The sequence below is a fragment of the Schistocerca cancellata genome, chromosome 7, assembly GCF_023864275.1.
Source record: "Schistocerca cancellata isolate TAMUIC-IGC-003103 chromosome 7, iqSchCanc2.1, whole genome shotgun sequence".
Taxonomy (NCBI): Eukaryota; Metazoa; Arthropoda; class Insecta; order Orthoptera; family Acrididae; genus Schistocerca; species Schistocerca cancellata.
This window is the reverse complement of record NC_064632.1, coordinates 318,513,297-318,536,947: the sequence shown is the minus strand read 5'-3', so window position 1 is coordinate 318,536,947 and position 23,651 is coordinate 318,513,297.

Here is a 23,651-nt window from a genome sequence, read left to right as displayed (position 1 = left end):
CCCTTATAAAATTCCTCCATGATCCCCTATTCAGTGCTAACATTGATGCCTCTTCTGATGTTAAGCCTATTACTTCAAAATCATTCTTAACCGAATCCAGGTATCTCCTCCTTGGTCTACCCTGACTCCTCCTACCCCCTACTGCTGAACCCATGAGTCTCTTGGGTAACCTTGCTTCTCCCATGCGTGTAACATGACCCCACCATCTAAGCCTGTTCGCCCTGACTGCTGAGTTCATTCCCAGTTTTTCTTTTATTTCCTCATTGTGGACACCCTCCTGCCATTGTTCCCATCTACTACTACCTGCGATCATCCTAGCTAATTTCATATCCGTAACCTCAACCTTATTGATAAGGTAACCTGAATCCACCCAGCTTTCGCTCCCATACAACAAAATTGGTCGAAAGATTGAACGGTGCACAGATAACTTAGTCTTGGTACTGACTTCCACTTCCTTCTTGCAGAAGAGATTAGATCGTAGCTGAGCGCTCACTGCGTTAGCTTTGCTACACCTCGCTTCCAGTTCTTTCACTATGTTGCCATCCTGTGAGAATATGCATCCTAAGTACTTGAAACCGTCCACCTGTTCTAACTTTGTTCCTCCTATTTGGCACTCAATCCGTTTATATCTCTTTCCTACTGCCATTACTTTCGTTTTGGAGATGTTAATCTTCATACCATAGTCCTTACATTTCTGATCTAGCTCTGAAATATTACTTTGCCAACTTTCAATCGAATCTGCCATCACAGCTAAGTCATCTGCATATGTGAGACTCCTTATTTTGTGTTCACATATCTTAATCTCACCCCGACAGTTTATTGTTTTCAACATATGATCCATAAATAATATGAACAACAGTGGAGACAGGTTGCAGCCTTGTCTTACCCCTGAAACTACTCTGAACCATGAACTCAATTTACCGTCAACTCTAACTGCTGCCTGACTATCTATGTAAAGACCTTTAATTGCTTGCAAAAGTTTGCCTCCTATTCCATAATCTCGTAGAACAGACAATAACTTCCTTCTAGGAACCCGGTCATATGCCTTTTCTAGATCTATAAAGCGTAGATAAAATTCCCTGTTCCACTCGTAACACTTCTCCATTATTTGCGGTAAGCTAAAGATCTGGTCCTGACAACCTCTAAGAGGCCTAAACCCACACTGATTTTCATCCAATTTGTCCTCAACTAATACTCGCACTTTCCTTTCAACAATACCTGAGAAGATTTTATCCACAACGCTGATTAAAGAGATACCTCTGTAGTCGTTACAATCTTTTCTGTTTCCATGTTTAAAGATTGGTGTGATGACTGCTTTCATCCAGTCTGATGGAACCTGTCCCGACTCCCACGCCATTTCAATTATCCTGTGTAGCCATTTAAGACCTGGCAGTCCACTGTATCTGATGAGTTCCGACTTAATTTCATCCACCCCATCTGCTTTATTGCACTGCAATAAATTGACCATTTTCTCCACTTCCTCAAATGTGATCCTATTTCCATCATCATTCCTATCCGATTGTACATGGAAATCTGAAACATTACTCATCGTATTTTCACCTACATTGAGCAACTCTTCAAAATATTCCCTCCATCTGCCCAAGGCATCAACAGGATTCACCAGCAGTTTTCCTGACCTGTCCATAATACTTGTCATTTCCTTCTTACCTCCCTTTCGAAGACTGCTAATTACACTCCAGAGTGGTTTTCCAGCAGCTTGGCCCAAAGTCTCCAACCTGTTTCCAAAGTCTTCCCAAGATTCCTTCTTGGATGCTGTAATTATCTGTTTGGCTTTGTTTCTTTCTTCAACATACCTTTCTCTGTCTACCTGAGTTCTAGTATGTAGCCATTTTTGATACGCCATCTTTTTCCTTTTACAGGCTGCCTTGACTGTGTCATTCCACCAGGCTGTTTGCTTCATCCTATCTTTATACACTACTGTTCCAAGACATTCTTTAGCCACTTCTAGTACTGTGTCCCTGTACCTTGTCCATTCCTTTTCCAATGACTGTAATTGCCTACATTCAACTAACTGGTACCTATCTGAGATCACTGTTATGTACTTGTGCCTGATTTCCTTATCCTGAAGTTTCTCCACTCTTATCCTCCTACATACGGACCTGACCTGCTGCACTTTCGGCCTCACAATACCAGTTTCACTGCAGATTAAATAATGATCAGTGTCATCAAAGAATCCTCTGAATACACTGTGTCCCTCACAGCCTTCCTGAATTCCTGATCTGTAATTATATAGTCAATGACAGATCTGGTTCCCCTGCCTTCCCAAGTATACCGGTGAATGTTCTTATGATTAAAAAATGAGTTTGTGATTACTAAGCCCATACTGGCACAGAAATCCAAGAATTGTTTCCCGTTCCTATTGGCCTCCATATCCTCTCCAAATTTACCCATAACCTTTTCATACCCTTCGGTTCGATTTCCAATCCTGGCATTAAAATCACCCATGAGCACAACACTGTCCTTGTCCTTTACTCTAACAACTACGTCACTGAGTGCGTCATAAAAACTATCCATCTTATCTTGATATGTCCCTTCACAATGCGAATATACTGACACAATCCTAATTTTCTTGTTAGACTCTGTCAAATCTATCCACATCAGTCGTTCGTTTACGTATCTTACTGCAATACGCTGGATTCCATTTCTTCCCTGATGTAAAGCCCTACATCCTATTGTGCTATTCCTGCTTTGACTCCTGACACGTAAACCTTGTATTCTCCCACTTCCTCTTCTTTCTCACCCCTTACCCGAATGCCACTTACAGCTAAAACGTCCAACCCCGTCTTACTTGCAGCCTCTGCCAACTCTACCTTCTTCCCAGAGAAGCCCCCATTGATATTAATAGCTCCCCATCTCGTTACCATTCGTTTGCCGAGTCGTATCTTAGGAGTCCCTGGTCTGTCAATTGGAGGTGGGGCTCCGTCACCTCCAAAGATCCGAGGCATCTTGCTCTGATTGTTGCCAGCATCATATTTAAAGTACCAGGGAAGCAGGTTGCTAGCCTTACTTGCCCCGGGTCCCATTGGGTTTTACCCCTAACGGTTGAGGGACTAACCGGTGGATTTGGTAGTCTTTGCCGTCTGAGCACAAAGGTGACCACGACTGAGAATATGTCCGAGATTCCCAGCCTTATTCCAAAGTAACTGGTATTCTGACTGTCAGGACCACTTACTTGGCCACTCATACGTTGCCCGTGGTTCATGAACTAGGACATGACAACAGGAACCCACACCATGAACCATCAGCAACAAATAATTCTGAGCAAATAGGGAGCGTCATGACTGATACATGGATTAGTGACCAGGTGGTTATGGCAAAACTGTATAACGTTACATACTAATCAAATGGTTCAAATGGCTCTGTGCACTATGCGACTTAACTTCTGTGGTCATCAGTCGTCTAGAACTTAGAACTAATTAAACCTAACTAACCTAAGGATATCACACACATCCATGCCCGAGGAAGGATTCGAACCTGCGACCGTAGCGATATACTAATCCATAAGAAAAGAAACTCAAAAAATAGCTATTTAACAAAGCAGATAAAGATTCGCTTGACGTCTTCTTAAGAGGTGGTCTCCATACCTTCCAAACTATGTAATCGTAGATCAGATACGGTTTTAATAGAGAGATTTATACCACATAGCCGGCCGGTGTGGCCGTGCGGTCTAGGCGCTTCAGTCTGGAACCGCGAGACCGCTCCGGTCGCAGGTTCGAATCCTGCCTCGGGCATGGATGTGTGTAATGTCCTTAGGTTAGTTAGGTTTAAGTAGTTCTAAGTTCTAGGGGACTGATGACCACAGATGTTAAGTTCCATAGTGCTCAGAGCCATTTTTTTATACCACATAATTTAATATCCGGCCGAAATGACTCCACATGGAACGCAAAACAGGTCGGAACACTGTTTCAGATACAACGAGAAAATCATGCTGAATATAAAAGAGCACAAAATCTGCAAGCTTTAAGAAACTACCTGGCAGAGTAAAACTGCGTACCGGACCGAGACTCGAACTCGGGACATTTGCCTTTCGTGGGCAAGTGCTCCACCATCTGAGCTACCCCTCCTCACAGCTTCACTTCTGCCAGTACCTCGTCTCCTACCTTCCAAACTTTACAGAACCTCTCCTTCGAACCTTGCAGAACTAGCACTCCTGAAAGAAAGTATATTGCGGAGACATGGCTTACACATGGTACAGCACTTGCCCGCGAAATGCAAAGGTCTCGGTCCGGCATACAGTTTTAGTCTGCCAGGAAGTTTCATATCAGCGCACACTCCACTGCAGAGTGAAAATTTCATTTTGCAAGCTTTAAGTTCGAAATTTAGCGCGGATATCAATGCGAGATGCTTTCAGCAGTCTATCCAACGCAATTCTGTCTCGAAACCTAGCAGATATCTGAAGCTATCTATTGACACATAGTCGGCACAGGGTTAGAAAATATCGTTATCTTCAAACACAACCAGCTCTTTATTCACACAAAGTATTTAGTGCCGCTGACAGGGAACCTCAGATTGGTTCCATATTTGTTGAGCTCCACAAGTGTTTTATCACCGTTCCTGAAAAGCGGCTGCTAATCAAATTGCGGACCTTTGGGATATGGCCTCACTTGTGTGATTAGACTCGTGAGTTTCTCACAGAAAGGTCACAGTTCGTAGTAACTGACGGAAAGTCATCGAGTACAACAGAGGCGATACCTAGCGTTCCCAAAGGAATCAATTGTAAAATGTTTTAGACAGACACCTGTTTCGTTAGAATAGTGACTAACTCTAAATAACAGAACTTTTGAAGTCATCCGTATGATTACTACACTGACGAACCAAAACACTATGACCATCTGTTTCATAGCGTGTTCGTCCGCCTTTGGAATGCAACACAGCGGCGATTCTGTATGACATGGATTCGACAAGGTTTTAGTAGGTTTCCGGAGGTGTGTGGCAGCATACGTCAATGTACAGGTAATGCAGTTCCCGTAAGTTACGGGCTGGTGGTTTGTCGGCGTGAAGTTGATTCCCGATAGCATCCCGGATATCTTCTTTTGCGTTCACATCAGACGAATCTGATGGCCAACACATTAGTTTGAGTTCACTGTTATGCTCCTCAAATCACTGTAACACGATTCTGGCATTGTGACATGGACAGTTATCCTGCTGGAAGATGACATCGCCATAGTAGAAGACATCAACCGTCAAGGATGCAGGTAGCTGTAACAATGTTCACAGCTGTCACGATGCATTTGATTACTGTGACAGCTCACATGGGAGCCCACATAAGTGTCCTCCCTAGCGGTACTGTTCTTCCAACGCCCTGGCGTGGCACATATATCGATTAGTTTTACTCCTAGATGACTATGTATCTGGACAGGGCCAACGACGTGGTGTTAACAAGAAACATGATTTTTCTAACTAGGCGACACTTTTCATTGGTTTACGGCCCAGCCCCGATAATCCCGTGTCTACCGCAATCGTAATTGACTTTATAGCTGGGCCAACATAACAAAACGTAGAGGTCTTCTGCTCCAGAGCCCACTGTTCAACAATACAGCGTGAACGGTGTGCTCCAAAACCCTTATGCCTGCACCGAAATTGTAAGATGTCATCAGAAGTTCCATACATCCCCGTCTATCCTACTTTACAGAGCGGGCATGCTTCCTAGCTCTACGTTTTGCCGCCCTTCAGATGCTCACAACAGCGCGCGAAAAACCGACGAACTTCGCAGTTTTTAAGATATTCGGTTTAGAAGAAAATTAACTTTTTCATGGCCGTTTACATTTGCTTATTTTCCCATCTGCGGCCCATACCATCAACGCGTCACGTGTCCGACAACACCATCAGCTGCATTCATTTTCGTGGTGGACAGTGGTCATAATGTTTTCGCTGATGAGTGTAAAAGTAGTCGTTAAATTTCCTCGACACGATCAATCACACCATGTAAAGACTGTCACTTCAACTAAACACCTACTGATTAAAATCACGAGCAACTTAAATGGAAACGATCACCAGGAAATATTGTGGGGGGACATCCAAACAGCGACTGCGTTTTACTGGCGCAACTTTCAGAAGATACAACAGAGCTACTAAAGAGACTGTCAGCACTATGTTTTTTCGTCCCCTTCTGCAATACGGCCTGCGGTATGGTATCGTTATCAGACAGGACTGACGAGCCACACCGAAGAAGTTAAAAAAGCAGATGATTTTGTACTATCGCAAAATAGGTGTGAGAGTGTCAGAGATAGCATACGGGAGTTGGGACCCCAAATATTAAAACAAAGACGTTTCTCTTTGGGGTTAAATCCTCTCACTAAATTTCGGTTACCAATCTTTTCCTCTGAATGAGAAAATATTTTGTTGACCTCCACTTATGAGAGGGAAATGATCATTGTAATAAAGTAAGAGAAATCGGGGTTCACACGATAAGATTTTAGTGTTCGTTATGACCCCCGTGCTGTTCGAGACTGGAACGGTGGTAAAATAGTCTGAAGCTAGTTGGATGGATCCTCTACGAGGCACTGACTTATGGATTGCAGTGTAGTCATGTAGATTAGATGTAGGGTTAGAAGTAAAGGTGAAGTATCCCTTACAGTCCGCAGTCTGTCACCGCGACGTATCTACTTCACCGTGATTGTGAAGACAAGTTCGACTCATACGTGAAGCTGAACACGAATTGAATGTTCTAGGTACGGTCATGGTCTGTAGTAGAGTACTGAGTGCTGGTTTTCAACCCTCACAACTGGGAACGCAGTTTCACCTTAACACACAGTCTTCCTGTGTCTCCCATACTACGCAAGCTACGATCATTAACAGCACTGGAGACGGACAAGGCAGTGTCAGTAAAAACGAATGAAATGCTGTAAGGTGCAGATTTTTTATGAAGCATAATTACTGCAACTAGAATGAAGACCAAATACATAATGAAATGAGAATACCTGTGGCTGTGTATGGTACATAATGTGGGACAACAGCGAAAGCGTTTCAGCAGTCGTTCCATGTCGTGGAATTGACGATGCAGCGTCGGATAAGAGGAGTGAGTATGCACAAGAAACAGCACCATCAGACAGCTAACACAGCACGTCTTCTTGTAGCCAAGCAGTAAGAAAATGCGAGGAAGTCGTCTTTTGTAGTACGGACATATACAGAGAGCAGCACAGACCCTGGTGGATGGACGAAGATAACGAGGAAGACCACAGAAACGGCGGGTAGATACACTCATTCAAAAAAATCCGATTGTAATCTTACCTTAGAAGAACATGTGAGATTCGTTGAGGATAGATGTCCAGCTTATGAGGTATAGAATTGATCAAATATATTTGCAACTATCTTTTAGCTGTGTGCGTCACTAAGACCAGTAACCCGACGTTGGACGTTGCTGTCGTAACAAACTGTACTTCACAGCATATAAATTACTTATTGCCCTCTGGATTCCACTTTACTTCAAACTGCAATAAGGAGACTACGTTTTCAAACAACTCCCGGGTACTAACCAATCCCCGGTACCAGCCGATATTGCTGTGGCGTGGTCACCAGCATAACTACGATATCCTCGAATATTCAACATTAACTCATTACATGGAGTATAGATATCATTAAATTATATTACATGAATATCATATCCATAGTTGGAGGTTACAGCTTGCCGTTTCGCTGCGGACCGAAGCCAGGGAGGAGCGAGATGCATACACCCGTTTGTCTCTACTACCAAGGCCACGCGGTGTCACCTTTGCAATGAACGGGGAACTCTGAAACATCATCCAAACGAACTGCCAGCAGTAGCGGTTCCAACATAAAATCACCCCACTGTTTTAAAAAGAAAATACTCCCTAATGTTCTGAGAAATTATATTTATATGGTCACGAACTGGCTTTGGCTTTAGAGGCCATCGTCAAGTGACAACAGTTTGTTGCAAACACAGGGAAAATAACGTGCGACTTACACAGTTACTATTTGTAAAGAAACTACAAGACCTTTGAAATGTGGACTGTTTACGAAGGAAAGTGTGACATTTTAATGTCACGCAGAAATAGTAACGTTATGTGGAGATACATTTAACAACGATGAAAAATGAAGTTGAATTTACAATTTAAGTCTAGTACTTGCAAAGAAAACTTAATTAAACATTGGGAAAAAGTGACATTCACGTTGTTCATGTAATACTAACCATAACCTGGCAACCTTTTTGATGTGTTTGTTGATTTTCAGTATTTCCAGTAGTGTCATCTTCCTGCTTTTCATAACAGGGTGAAAGTTTTCAATTTCGATATCATATGGGCGGTTTTCTGTTAAAGATTATCGGCAGAGCCGGCCACGGTGGCCGAGCGGTTCTAGGCCCTTCAGTCCGGAACCGCGAAACTGCTACGGTCGCAGGTTCGAATCCTGTCTAGGGCATGGATGTGTGTGATGTCCTTAGGTTAGTCAGGTTTAAGTACTTCTAAGTCTAGAGGACTGATGACCTCAGCTGTTGAGTCCCATAGTGCTCAGAGCCATTTTTTTGAACGGCGGAAGCTGAATTTTAATTTCTTACTTTCTAGCTTGTCTCTTGTTCAGATAACCTAATTGCCACTGCTTTTCTTCACTGGCCAACATACACCGTTCCACAGTGACCACATGCTATTTTGTGTGTGTGTAAAGAGTGTATATGAAAATGTGTATGAAAATGTGTGAGTGTTCAAAATCACATGCAATCAATGTAGAACCGCTTATGTTGGTCAGTAAGGGAGAACAGTGGAAGTTAGGTTATCTGAACTTAAGGAATCTGTAGATTAGGAAAGAAAGATTGAACCTTTGCCGATCATCTTTTAACAGAAAACCACTCATATGACGTCGAACGTGTTTTACATTCTGTTACGAAAAGCAGGATGATTACCCTGGAAATTAAGAAATATAGAAAACAGGTTACCTGCTTGGTATTAAATGATGAAACTCAGTTTCTTTCTTGCTTTCTAGTAAATTAAGTTTTAGTTCCAAAAACTAGATTAAAATTATGAATTCAATTTTATTTTTCATCAGTTATTAAATGTATCCCCACATAAAAACTTTGTTTGCTGTTTAAGTTAATGTAACTGTGATATATTCGCATAACGTGAAAAAATGTAATACTTTCCTACTATGTATAATCATTTTTATATTGAGCATTTGTATTTCCCCGATTAATTTTGATAGCACGTTCAAAGAAGAACTGTCGGAAAATTCCATCAGCCACCCTGTAGTAAATTACCGTAAATAGCTCTGGAAGTAATTGAGTGAAGCCACACTTCGGAAAATTCCGTTATTCATCCTGCAGTAAATTACTCTAAATAACTCTGCAAGTAATTGAATCAAGCCACACTCGATTATACATTATTTTGACGTCACTGAGTGGTGGCGATTACGGCATAATTTACACATGAAGATTTGTATTCTCAACATGTTCAGCGGAATCATTTGACTGAAACAAGCCGCAAATGGTGATCCACCCAAACGTACGTCGTGACACTGGGACAAAGCTACGAACAAGAAAATTAGCGTATATTGGATCCTTACACTTTGCAGCTAATATTTTACCTCTCAACGATAAAATGAAGAATTTTCTGCGTTAGCCAGCCGAAGTGACCGTGCGGTTCTAGGCGCTGCAGTCTGGAACCGCGAGACCGCTACGGTCGCTGGTTCGACTCCTGCCTCGTGCATGGATGAGTGTGATGTCCTTAGGTTCGTTAGGTTTAACTAGTTCTACGTTCTAGGGGACTAATGACCTCAGAAGTTGAGTCCCATAGTGCTCAGAGCCATTTGAACCATTTTTTTTCTGCGTTAACCATGGCTTTTACGTTCTTGATTTCCTTCTAATAGCAATCAATAACAAAACTGCTGAGACATAACTCGATTTTAATTGTCCTAAGGAAAGTGGCCTCTGGTCATCAATATGGGCTCTTCGTAAAGAATAATGGAACAGAAATAATTATAACTTCGGCTAAAACTTCTCTGAAGTTATCGGTCAAAGCAAACAGCACCTCGTGCGGCGTCTAGTATCACACAGGGCCTTGACTGTTACCTCTGGAGCCAGTAAAGCAGTAAGCGGGCCATCAATGGAATGGTCCAGCTGACACGGCCGAGTCATGAACTCGCGGCCACTACGGACTTTATAGCCGCCCCCGGGCTGATGCTGACGGACATGATTCTACGACACCTCCCCGAGCAGACCGGGATGTCCGGCGACCGCACCATATTGTCCGCCGCTGGCCTCTGATAGGACACTTCCAAGGTTACCTCTCCCCTGTTCTCGTAAAGGCAGCCGGCCCTGATAGTGCTTCCACAAGACGCTCACAAGCGTCGTCGTTAAACTCCCAACACCGAAACGGCAGCCCAGGCTGTTAAACCATAATCGTTAAAAAAAGCGTAGACTTCTCTGTCACAAATTGCTTTTCCAGAGGTAGATAGAGCAGGAAAAGTTGTTCATTCAAATACAGTGTTTAATGACACCATTTTGGCGTGTGTTTATGACAGGGGCGGGCAGGAATTCTGCACGTGTGCGGTGCACATGCACGTGTGCAGTTAACAGGTGTTCTGCGTGCACACAGGGGCAAGCTGGCCACCCGCTTCTCACCCCTCCCCACCATACCGTCTCTCCGCTTCTTCCCCTGTAATGCGTTTTGTTTCCTGGCCTGCTTTATTAAATGAAGGAATAAGGTTAGTAGGAGTGCTTGAAAGTAATCATGGTTTGAAAGAGTACCTATTACCTACGATACATTTTGTTTAATTATCACAGGTGGAGTTAACAATACGTTTAATGTCTGGAACATAATTTCTACATACAGACAAAAGCAAACAGTTACGTAAATTTTCATTACTGATGTTTGCTCTTAACCGAGACTTATTAATTTTCATAACAGAAAAAAATCTCTCACAAAAGTATGTCGAGCCCAACATTGACTATCTTCATGGCTTCACGATGGGGACGAGGAAACTCTTGCTGTGGAAAGTCGTGATCTATTACACGTCTTGCCAAAAGGAACTTGTCTCTCAGACGAGAATTACACTGTAGATCTATTAATTCCATTTGAAAACTGAGATCAATATCATCTACAGAAACATGATTCTCTCGAGAACTATTCAAAACCTTGGGATAAGTAAGACATATCCCCAAATCGCTTGAGAAATTCCTCTTTTATTGCACTAAGAACGGCAACATACTGAAATTTATTATAATGGCGTTCAATATTAAACTTCCGCTCACCAGCGAGAATACTGTCACATATTGTACATTTCCAATTTTCACGTTTTTCCACAGAGAACAAATGATTCTCCCATTCCTTTTTAAAAGATAGCAAATCTCCAATTCTCCGTTTCCTTGATTCACTCTGCATTTTCCGGTTATTGAAATAGAACGTTCACTACGTAGTGGTCGCTTCGCTTCAACGTCCGCAGCTTAGCCTGATACTACACTGCCGCAACCTGCAGGCTGTCGGCACTATCCCGTTCGACGATTGCACGCGAGCAGCACACGTGCAGCGCTGTGTGCTCATGAGCCGCGTGCAACGTTTGCCCGCCCCTGGTTTATGAACACCTAATAGGATGATACTTCTACGAGGGGTGTTCAATAAGTAATGTAATACATTTTTTCTCAGACGATTTTGGTTGAAAAAAATGTGGAATCTTGTGTGCGCCATTGTGGAGTATTCCCACTTCAACTCCTATACCGATCCGATAGATGGCGGCCCTATACACAGACTTCAAAGTGCGCCTGCAACCGAAGCGGGTTACCGAGCGAGGTGGCGCAGTGGTTAGCACACTGGACTCGCATTCGGGAGGACGATGGTTCAATCCCGTCTCCAGCCATCCCGATTTAGATTTTCCGTGATTTCCCTAAATCGTTTCAGGCAAATGCCGGGGTGGTTCCTTTGAAAGGGCACGGCCGATTTCCTTCCCAATCCTTCCCGAACCCGAGCTTGCGCTCCGTCTCTAATGACCTCGTTGTCGACGGGACGTTAAACACTAACCACCACCACCACCACCGAAGCGCGTTTCAAGCAGAGAGCTGTCATTGGGTTTATTTCAGCGGAAAACCAGAGCATCGTAGATACTCGTAGGCGCTTGCAGTCTAGGGAGACTGCGCAGTGAACAAAAGCATGATGAGTCGTTGTGCCAGGCGTTTGTTATCATCAAAATTCTGTCCGGCCTCTGACGAGCCCGCCAGCCGAACACAGCTATGACTCCTGCAACGTGGGAACGTGCAGACACTATCATTCGAGATGATCGACGGATCACAAACATCTCGCTGCGTAACTGGACGTCTTTGTTGGTAGTGGTGTCACACTCGTCCACGAATGGGGGCACTCAAATGTGTGTGCCCGCTAGGTTTCTCACCGCCTAACAGAAGGCCTTATAGAGCAACGAAGAACGATATGTGCGGAATTGCCTGCACTTTACGAGACTGTTAGTGACAATTTTTGTCGAATGTCGTCACAGGCGATGAAATATTGATTTGTCAGTTCGATCAGGAAACAAAACGGCAATCTGCTGAATGGCATCACATCTATCATCTGAAGAAGCAGTTTGAAGTCACACCCTCAGCCAGTAAGTCCTGGCGACGTCCTTCTGGGGCTCTGATGTTGTCACTTATGGTGCAGCGATCAGTTCTGAACTGTACTGTGCTACCTACAGGATACTGAAGAAACGACTTCACGTGTTCGTCAGCACAAAAATGCAAACGAACTTCTCTTTCCCAATGACAATGCACCTGAAAGGATCTCACAGAACTTCGTTAGACTGTTATTCCTTATTCACCCTACATTTGGACTCGCACCTTTCGAGTTCCATCTGTCTGGCCCACGAAGAGATTCACTCCGCGGAAAGCAGCATGTGTGTAATGTGGAGGTTTTTTATGCACCAAGACGTGGGCCCCACGTCGACCAGTAGAGCGGTACCTCGTGGGCAAACAGGCCTTACCAGTAATATTGCACAAGGGAGACGCACTGAACGGAGATAAGATTGAAAAACAGTGTGTTGTAGCCAAAATAGTGGGTAATAATTAGAGTAGTGGAATCCTGTGTAAAACGAATCTCCATTCAGAAAAAAATTGGTCGCATTATTACTGAACGCCTCTGGTACCTTGTTCAATGCCACAATCCTGAAATTTGGAAATATGTGGTAAGGTCTAATGGGACCAGACTGCTGAGGTCATCGGTTCCTAAGCTTACACATTATTTAATCTAACTTAAACTAACTTACACTAAGAACGATACACACACCCATGCCCGAGTGAGGCCTCGAACCTCCGACGGGGGGAACCGTGTGGACCGTGACAAGACGTCCGATACCGCGCGGCCCACCATCCTCGTGTACGTTTGTGATCACCTAATCGGACGCTAATTTTAGAAGAGAAGTCGGCTGGCAAGTGCGATTATTGGTGTCGGACGAGCTGGCACACACTGCGCTCGCAATCGAGAGGACGAGACTTTAGATCCCTATGTGGTCGTGCGGTAGCGTTCTCGCTTCCCGCGCCCAGGTTCCCGGGTTCGATTCCCGGCGTAGTCAGGGATTTTCTCTGCCTCGTGATGACTGGGAGTTGTGTGATGTCCTTAGGTTAGTTAGGTTTAAGTAGTTCTAAGTTCTAGGGGACTGATGACCATAGAAGTTAAGTCCCACAGTGCTCAGAGCCATTTGAACCATTTTGAACTTGACGATGTGTGGAGAAGGGTCCTTCTCGAACCACTAACTGAACACCGCTTTCCTGTTCCATTCGTTAATGGCGCATGGGAAGAATGATTTGCAGTAAGCCTCTGTATTAGCTCTAACTTCTTGATTTTTTTCATTGTGGTCATTTCGCGAAATGTGTGTTGGAGGAAGTAATATCTTGCCCGACTCTCCCCGGAAAGTACTCTGTCGAAATTTGAATAACAAACCTTTCCGTGGTGCTCAACGCCTCTCTTATAGTCTCTGCTACTATGGTTTCTTGAGGTTTCCGACTGAACGAACCTGCGACGAAACGGATCGCTCTACGTCTCTACGTTGGTTCTTTTCTACTTCTTCCATCAGTCATACCTCGTACGGATTCCAGCTCGATCAACAACACTCAGGCATCGGACGATCAAGCACCACTTCCCTCGTGGATGACGCCGGCCGTGGTGGCCGAGAGGTTCTAGGCGCTTCAGTCCGGAACCGCGCTGCTGCTACGGTCGCAGGTTCGAATCATGCCTCGGGTATGGATGTGTGTGATATCCTTAGGTTAGTTAGGTTTAAGTAGTTCTAAGTTCTAGGGGACTAATGACCTCAGATGCTAAGTCTCTTATTGCTCACAGCCATTTGAACCATCTGAACCTTCGTGGATGAGTTACATTTTCTGAAGATTCCTCTTGCGAATTCATTCCGGCATCTGCTTTTACTACTATTGGTTTTATGTGCCCATTCCACTTAAGATCGCTCTGGGTATTTACTCCTATATACACTCCTGGAAATTGAAATAAGAACACCGTGAATTCATTGTCCCAGGAAGGGGAAACTTTATTGACACATTCCTGGGGTCAGATACATCACATGATCACACTGACAGAACCACAGGCACATAGACACAGGCAACAGAGCATGCACAATGTCGGCACTAGTACAGTGTATATCCACCTTTCGCAGCAATGCAGGCTGCTATTCTCCCATGGAGACGATCGTAGAGATGCTGGATGTAGTCCTGTGGAACGGCTTGCCATGCCATTTCCACCTGGCGCCTCAGTTGGACCAGCGTTCGTGCTGGAAGTGCAGACCGCGTGAGACGACGCTTCATCCAGTCCCAAACATGCTCAATGGGGGACAGATCCGGAGATCTTGCTGGCCAGGGTAGTTGACTTGGACCTTCAGGAGCGCGTTGGGTGGCACGGGATACATGCGGACGTGCATTGTCCTGTTGGAACAGCAAGTTCCCTTGCCGGTCTAGGAATGGTAGAACGATGGGTTCGATGACGGTTTGGATGTACCGTGCACTATTCAGTGTCCCCTCGACGATCACCAGTGGTGTACGGCCAGTGTAGGAGATCGCTCCCCACACCATGATGCCGGGTGTTGGCCCTGTGTGCCTCGGTCGTATGCAGTCCTGATTGTGGCGCTCACCTGCACGGCGCCGAACACGCATACGACCATCATTGGCACCAAGGCAGAAGCGACTCTCATCGCTGAAGACGACACGTCTCCATTCGTCCCTCCATTCACGCCTGTCGCGACACCACTAGAGGCGGGCTGCACGATGTTTGGGCGTGAGCGGAAGACGGCCTAACGGTGTGCGGGACCGTAGCCCAGCTTCATGGAGACGGTTGCGAATGGTCCTCGGCGATACCCCAGGAGCAACAGTGTCCCTAATTTGCTGGGAAGTGGCGGTGCGGTTCCCTACGGCACTGCGTAGGATCCTACGGTCTTGGCGTGCATCCGTGCGTCGCTGCGGTCCGGTCCCAGGTCGACGGGCACGTGCACCTTCCGCCGACCACTGGCGACAACATCGATGTACTGTGGAGACCTCACGCCCCACGTGTTGAGCAATTCGGCGGTACGTCCACCCGGCCTCCCGCATGCCCACTATACGCCCTCGCTCAAAGTCCGTCAACTGCACATACGGTTCACGTCCACGCTGTCGCGGCATGGTACCAGTGTTAAAGACTGCGATGGAGCTCCGTATGCGACGGCAAACTGGCTGACACTGACGGCGGCGGTGCACAAATGCTGCGCAGCTAGCGCCATTCGACGGCCAACACCGCGGTTCCTGGTGTGTCCGCTGTGCCGTGCGTGTGATCATTGCTTGTACAGCCCTCTCGCAGTGTCCGGAGCAAGTATGGTGGGTCTGACACACCGGTGTCAATGTGTTCTTTTTTCCATTTCCAGGAGTGTATTTTACGGTGAATACTGTTTCCCGCACATTGTCATAAATAGCGTAGTTTTACACTAGCAGTTTTAATTTCCTATATATGCGCAATTGCTTACATTTATTTACGTTCAGGATCAACTGCCAATTCCTGCACCGTTCATCAATTGTGTTCAGGTCATTCTGCAAAATGTGTGCCGTCTTTTGACGTTGCTACTTTCTTGGGAACTGAGATCTTCACCGTTGATCGCCTATATGCTCAGAGCACACCCGTTACTTCCTTATAGACAACCGCATCATCTACGAACAGTTTTAACGAGCTTCCGACGCTTTGTACTAGATCGGTTGTACAGAATGCAAACAGTAAAGCTCCTGTCACATTTCCTTGTGGTACCTTCCGAAATTATCTTTACATCTGTCGATTTTGTTACACTGAGAGTGACGTGTGGAGTGCTATCTTCAAGGAAATCTTGAATCTACTTGCAAATCTGGCCCCATACTCGATAAACTCGGCATCAATCTAAGCGCCGATATCTACAGAGCAGTTCATATCATGGAGGAACAGAGAGCGCTGAGTGTCACAAGATCTCTCTTTGCGGAATCCATGTTGACTCTTACAGAGAAGATTTTCGTTCATCGAAAGTGTCATAAAACATGCGTACAAAATATGTTCCATATTTCTAAACAGCTGTATTTCGCTTATTACGATATTTCTCCTCCTCTTCGTTATGATGTGGTAGAGAGTAGAAGAACTTTTTAGGAGAAGGTCATTTGTTAACAGGTTACATTACAAAGCCACGTAAGGAAATCGAATGCGGTCTGCTACAAATGACTTTCATGCAATGTATCAGTTGGGGAATTGGAGCACTCTTACAACTCACGTACCGAGCGAACCTGGCTTTGCACGGGTGGAAAACATGTCTGGTGTAGCGGTAAATTTTCTTCACACTCCTGTGCTTAGAGTTTTGATTAAAATTCAGAGTACAAAGTTTGGTGAGTGGATATCATCACTCTCATACACAGTTGCCCTCTACAAATTCTGCGCGTCAGTCGTTTTGGTATTGATGTGTTGGCAGAAGAGCCAACACCGTGTAACTAGAGGAGGCCGAAATGCACGCGTTTTAGCTCACGCAGGCTGGCGTGAGGAGGGAAGAACTATACTGACGTGCGGTCTGGAACATGACAACAAATGAGAATTCAGAAAGCGGACGTAATTAGTTTCATACTTATCTTTAGTCCATTAATGATGAACGTTGCTCTTGACAGTACATGATTCACAATATCAATATCAATAGTAACTGAATATGGCGCCTTGCTGGGTCGTAGCAAATGACGTAGTAGAAGGCTATGCTAAACTGTCGTCTCTGCAAATGAGAGCGTTTGTAGTCAGTGAACCATGACTAGCAAAGTAGGCTGTACAACTCGGGGCGAGTGCTAGGAAGTCTCTCTAGACTAGACCTGCCGCATGGCGGCGCTCGGTCTGCAATCACTGATAGTGGCGACACGCGGGTCCGACGTATACTAACGGACCGCGGACGATATAAAGGCTACCACCTAGCAAGTGTGGTGTCCGGCGGTGACACCACAGGTACAGTACATAAATGAGATACTGAATGGTAGGATTAGCAGTAGAGTTGATAGCATTGATAGGGAGAGAAACATAAATGAATGACAGTGGACATGGGAGCTGACGACTTCTCTTTGTTCTGGACATAGTGAGAAGCGCACACCGTTCAGTGTTAGTTCATTGTGTATTCCATCAACAACAAGTTGTTCAGCAACAAGTTTTACAGTCAGGAAGATGGATTGGCAATGGGTAGTAGTCTTGCAGGCTTGCAGCAGTTCATATATATTAATAATCTTGAAAACAATCTTTTTAGATCCCAAACCCAACTAAAGAATAGGCTGCTTTATTACAAACGCTATGATGATGGCACTCTCATTCTGTTCAATGGAATAACAGAAGAAATATATAAGCCAGCCACAGAACTTAATAGAATACACAGCAAAATTCAATTCACAGTAGAACATGAAACTCTAGAAGGCATTAACTATCTTGATTTAGCAATCTCGAATAAAAATCAAGAGTATAAATTTGAAATTTTCAGAAAGCCAACAACCACCAATGTTACCATACAAAAACCCTCTTTCCATATAGACCAACACAAAAAAGCATTCTTCAGAACAATGGTTAATTGCATGATCACCAAATTGCCAACCTCTTCAAGCATACAACATAAAAATATGTTTCTTCACCAACAACAAAATACAAAAAAAAAAAAAAAATCATACGCAGCACCAAAACCACTTTACATCGGCATCAAAAGTAAGGTGTATACAAGCTCATTTGCAACTCATGTCCAAGCTACCACGTTGGACAAACAGGTAGAAGCTTCACAGCAAGATTTAAAGAACGCATAGATGCACTCCATCTTAACTACCTGCATAAATCCAGCTTTGCCTCCCATCTTACCCAACACAATCATTCTGCAAACAACATAGAACAGAATGTCAAAATACTCCATTTTGCCAACAAAGCACAATACTTGACCTTCTTGAACAAATTGAAATATTTATCTACACAAATACAGCACCTGACTATCTACACAAAGACCAGACTGAGCTGAGAAACAAATTTTTTCTTCAGAACATTGAAGATCCACTAGTTCAAAACAAGTAACCACTCAACCAACACTACACCGTCTCCCCACCCCGCACCCTAAGGACCCCCCCCCCCCCCCCAACATCACTCTCCTTACATCCTAACTACACTGGTGTCAATATAATATCCTACCACAGAATAAAACCTGTATTATGTTGCTAAACGGTGAAGCCCTCTACTGTTAACATAAATCCGTACTTTTATACATATTACTTCTAGCTGGGACAAACAGAAGCTCCCTTTACCAATATTCCAGATCACTTTAACGTAAGAACAAAAGTAAGTCAACAGTTCACTTGAACTTTTGTTGCCCGCATCTCGTGGTCGTGCGGTAGCGTTCTCGCTTCCCACGCCCGGGTTCCCGGGTTCGATTCCCGGCGGGGTCAGGGATTTTCTCTGCCTCGTGATGGCTGGGTGTTGTGTGCTGTCCTTAGGTTAGTTAGGTTTAAGTAGTTCTAAGTTATAGGGGACTTATGACCACAGCAATTGAGTCCCATAGTGCTCAGAGCCATTTTGAACTTTTGTTCCTGGTGTTTAAATATAAAGTAGATGGTCATACAAACAGCTTTAGTCCATTACAAACACTATAACTTTTATACAAATTCCTTTAGCTAAAATAAACAGAATCTACTCTTGCTAATATCCCGGCCGCGGTGGTCTAGCGGTTCTGGCGCTGCAGTCCAGAACCGCGGGACTGCTACGGTCGCAGGTTCGAATCCTGCCTCGGGCATGGGTGTGTGTGATGTCCTTAGGTTCGTTAGGTTTAAGTAGTTCTAAGTTATAGGGGACTTATGTCCTAAGATGTTGAGTTCCATAGCGCTCAGAGCCATTTGAACCATTTGAACCCAGATCATGTTAACGTAACAACAGAAATAAGTCAACAGTTCATCTGAAGGTTTGCTATTAATTTAAAAATTTAAGTTTTAAATATAAAGGTCCTAGTCATACAGACATCTGTATCTCATTGTAAATACTATAACTCTGTATAATTGATTCCTGAGCATTCATGTTAATACTAATCACGATTAAAATAGTTACTATAAACTACCTGTGTTATAAGTTAATATACAAACAGAAATACGATATCAGAGCACCTGAAGTTCGTTCTTGTAGTAATTTATGTATTTATTTTATTTTGTGCTCTCATGTTATCGACAAACTGATTAAAATATTTGCCCTTATATCGGCTTTAATACATGTAAAAAATAACAAATTACGTCTCTGTGCAAAGTAGACCTATCTTTTTGTCAAGATATTTGTTACAAGCAACAGTTGTAAAACGCATGCTGGATGCTGGAGAAGTCTCGCTGTCAGAGTGTAAATTAATTGTTTGTATGGGAGTGTGTATAGTGATATAACAACTGGACATCAAAATTGAGCAGACAGATGGACACTAACCCAAAAAAAGCCGCCTATACTGTCGGAGTAAGAAAAAACTAAATTTACATCCATATCGACAGATAAGCAATAGTCATGGCGATACATTAAAACGTATTCCATCTTTTAGTCATAGAGCCAGCACCCAGCATTATACTAGCAATAATGATGTAACTTCTGGAAACCATTTGAAGGTGAAACTGAAAAGGTTCGAAAACCGGGTCATGGAATAAAACATAATTATTCAAAAAAGTGACTGGTTTTGTATAACTTATTTACACTTTTTTCCTTTTCCTTTGTTGCTTACAGTCATCTCCTGAAATACTGGATAGTTTTTTTAACGCCCTGTATAAAAAATTCAATATCGCCACTGCCTGACTAAATGACTCATAGTCACCCAGCCCAAACCGCTAAGGATAGAAACTTGAATATTGGAGAGGGGGTGGATCTTATACTGTGAGAATCGTTGAAGAAGGGATGGTTTGAAATTTTACTACTAAAGGGGGTGAAGTAGGGAATGAAAATATGTCACCATTCAGACAATTTTAAAGATAGAATTACGGAAACTACTATTTGGTTCCTTCGACAGAAATTATATAAATTCAGCATTTTTAGATTTCAACCCTTAAGGGTGTAAAAAAGTAGCTGAAAGTTTTTTGGAAATAATTCATTACTGAAGAGCTAAACTAAACTCCACCCAAACAGGCCATGAAGACCCAACGGTACCGACCGATCACCATGTCATTCTTCTCAATCACGTAGCTCCTCAGTTCGCCCCATAAGGGCTGAGTGCACCCCGCTTGCCAATAGCGCTAGGCAGACCTGATGGTCGCCCATCCAAGTGCTAGCCCAGCCCTACAGCCCTTAACTTCGCTGTCCTGACGGCAACCGGTGTTACCACTGCGGCAAGGCCATTGGCTAATTAAAGAACTTCTAAACATTTTTAAACTTACGTTTGTTAAAGCTGGCATTTTACTTGTCAGTTACAAACAGAAAAATATATGTTTCAGTTCTTTTGAAAATCCATCCCCCTGAGGGAGTTAAATGAGGGATGAAAAGTTTTATGAAATTATTTCATGATGAAAATATTTTCAAATTTACATCCGTGAAATTATTTGTATTTGGCTTCTCTGTTAGAAATTCAAAGCTATGTGTTTCATTGTTTCAGGAAATTCAGTCTTTTAGGGGGTGAAATAGAGGGCAAATATTTTTAACAAATATTTCATTATATTCAGAAAATTTTGAATTATATCTATGAAAATTGGTGTTTCAGTTCTCGGGTGGATATGAAGAAAATTCCTGTGGAAATATCACCACAAGAACGCAAAAGGCATGATTAACAGAAATGTGGGACGCAAGCTACCAGAGTATCTGTTTGGTCAGTGTATTCGGAAAAGATCATGCGTCTAACGCCTTAATTAGCGTGGAAAGTTTAGAAGGTTTTGGTGTTTGTGAACTGCATAAAAATTGGGTTAAAGAAAAACAAAAACAAAAAAATCCATGCATCTTATACAGATTACACGAGCGAAGCAGCAGGATCTGAGATATGTATGGAACGAAAATCCGCACACATTGTAAAAATTGATGTACGTATGTATGTATGTTCCACATCTCCTCGTGAACCATAGGCCCAATTTCAACCTAACATGGTATATATATATATATATATATATATATATATATATATATATATATATATATATATATATATATATACAATTGTCTGGACAAAAACCACTTTCGGGGATGAACCGCCTACCTATGAAAGGGGTGGGGTTGGCGGCAAGAATGTACTGTACCTCATGACGCGAGGATTCGCATACTTTATTCATCTAGTATTAGAGAATGAGAGCACTTCGTGAATTGCAACACACTTAAAACATAGTTTCAAATGCTTACGAAACATTTTCTCACTGATAACAACACAGAATGATGAAACGAGAAACGTTTATCGCCTTCTACATGTTCGCTGTTCATGCAGCAAAACTGTAGCAGCAGGCATGACGTTTTAATTTATTACTTCCTTACTGCTGACTGTACTCGTGATGTACACTATACTGCATAGAGTATTGACATATAGCACTGTATGTAACTGCAAAATTATATCATTGTGCGACGCATTCAGAAGATATAACGCCATAAACATTGATATTGTTCAAAAACTGCCACATCATGCAAAACGTTTGTAAGTAGGCTGTTTAGGTTTTTATATTGGTAACGCCACGTAGCGCTTTGTATGAAAATCACTGGCTGTGCTGTGTGCAGTCTGTGACTGGTTCGCATTGTTGAAATATTCTCTATTGTAGTGGGCAGTTGGCTGTTAACAGCGCGTAGCGTTGCGCAGTTGGAAGTGAGCCGCCAGCAGTGGTGTATATGGGGAGAGAAATGCGGAGTTTTGAGAGCGGATGATCTGGACGTGTGTCCATCAGAGACAGTAAATTTGTAAGACTGGATGCCATGAACTGCTATATATATTATGACTTTTGAACACTATTAAGGTAAATACATTGTTTGTTCTCTATCAAAATCTTTCATTTGCTAACTATGGATATCAGTAGTTAGTGCCTCCAGTAGTTTAAATCTTTTATTTAGCTGGCAGTAGTGGCGCCCGCTGTATTGCAGTAGTTCGAGTGACGAAGATTTTTGGGAGGTAAGTGATTTGTGAAAGGAATAGGTTATTGTTAGTCAGGGCCATTCTTTTGTAGGGATTTTTCAAAGTCAGATTGCGTTGCGCTAAAAATATTGTGTGTCACTTTAGTGATGATCAGAATAAGTAAAGAGAGGAATGTCTGAGTACGTTCAGTTTTGCTCAGCTGTCTGAAAATCAAAAAATGTAAGGGGTTAACCAGCACTATAATTCACTAATTTTTCTAAGGGGACGTTTCACGTTTAACTTCATTACTTCGTTGCTACTTACTCTATCCGCAGCACTTTTCGCAGACAGTATCCACATCCACAGCTGAATTTACCAAAAAATATATCACTGTACGTCACATGGTTCAGGAAATATGACGTCGAATAATGAAATGCCTGAAACCTACCGCATTATACATGACTTTTTAATTTAATACTTCCTTACCACTAACTCTATTCGCGACAAATTTCGCAGACGGTATCCACATATACCACTGGATGTACCTGCAAATTAATATCATTTCACATCACATAGCTGAGGAGATTTTGAGATAGCCTACTGACACGAGTGAAAATGAAACTGCAGTGCGATATTCGCCAGAGGTACATGTCAGAAATGAGTACAAGTAAGTCTTAAATTTCTTAAACAATCTAGTACCCATGATAATCACGATATGTAAATAAATACTTTCGGGAGTAAGAAACACAAGCCACCTATCGGGGTGAGCATGATAACGTGGAGGGAGAAAAGGGCAGGAGCTGATAGGCAGACAGTTATGGGGCAGGAAGGGGGTGAACATATGCGAGGGAAGGAGGAAATGGTCAGGGACAGGTGAGAAGATAAGATCGGCAGAGAAAGCAAAGAGGAGAAGATGAACGAGGAGAGGGGGGAGAAGGAGATACACAGAGATAGTGGAGAGGAGTAGATAGACGCAGAGAGTGGGGAGGAAGAGAAAAGAGTGGGGAGGAAGAGATGGACGAAGGGATAGAAATAGAGACGAAGAGATGTAATTGGAGGAGGAGAAGGGGGAGGAAAATTTGGAAAATTTGTGGTAAGGTCTTATGGGCCAAACTGCTGTGGTCGTCGGTCCCTAAGGTTGCCCACTATTTAATCTTACTTAAACTACCTTTGTAAGTAGGCTGTTTAGATTTTTA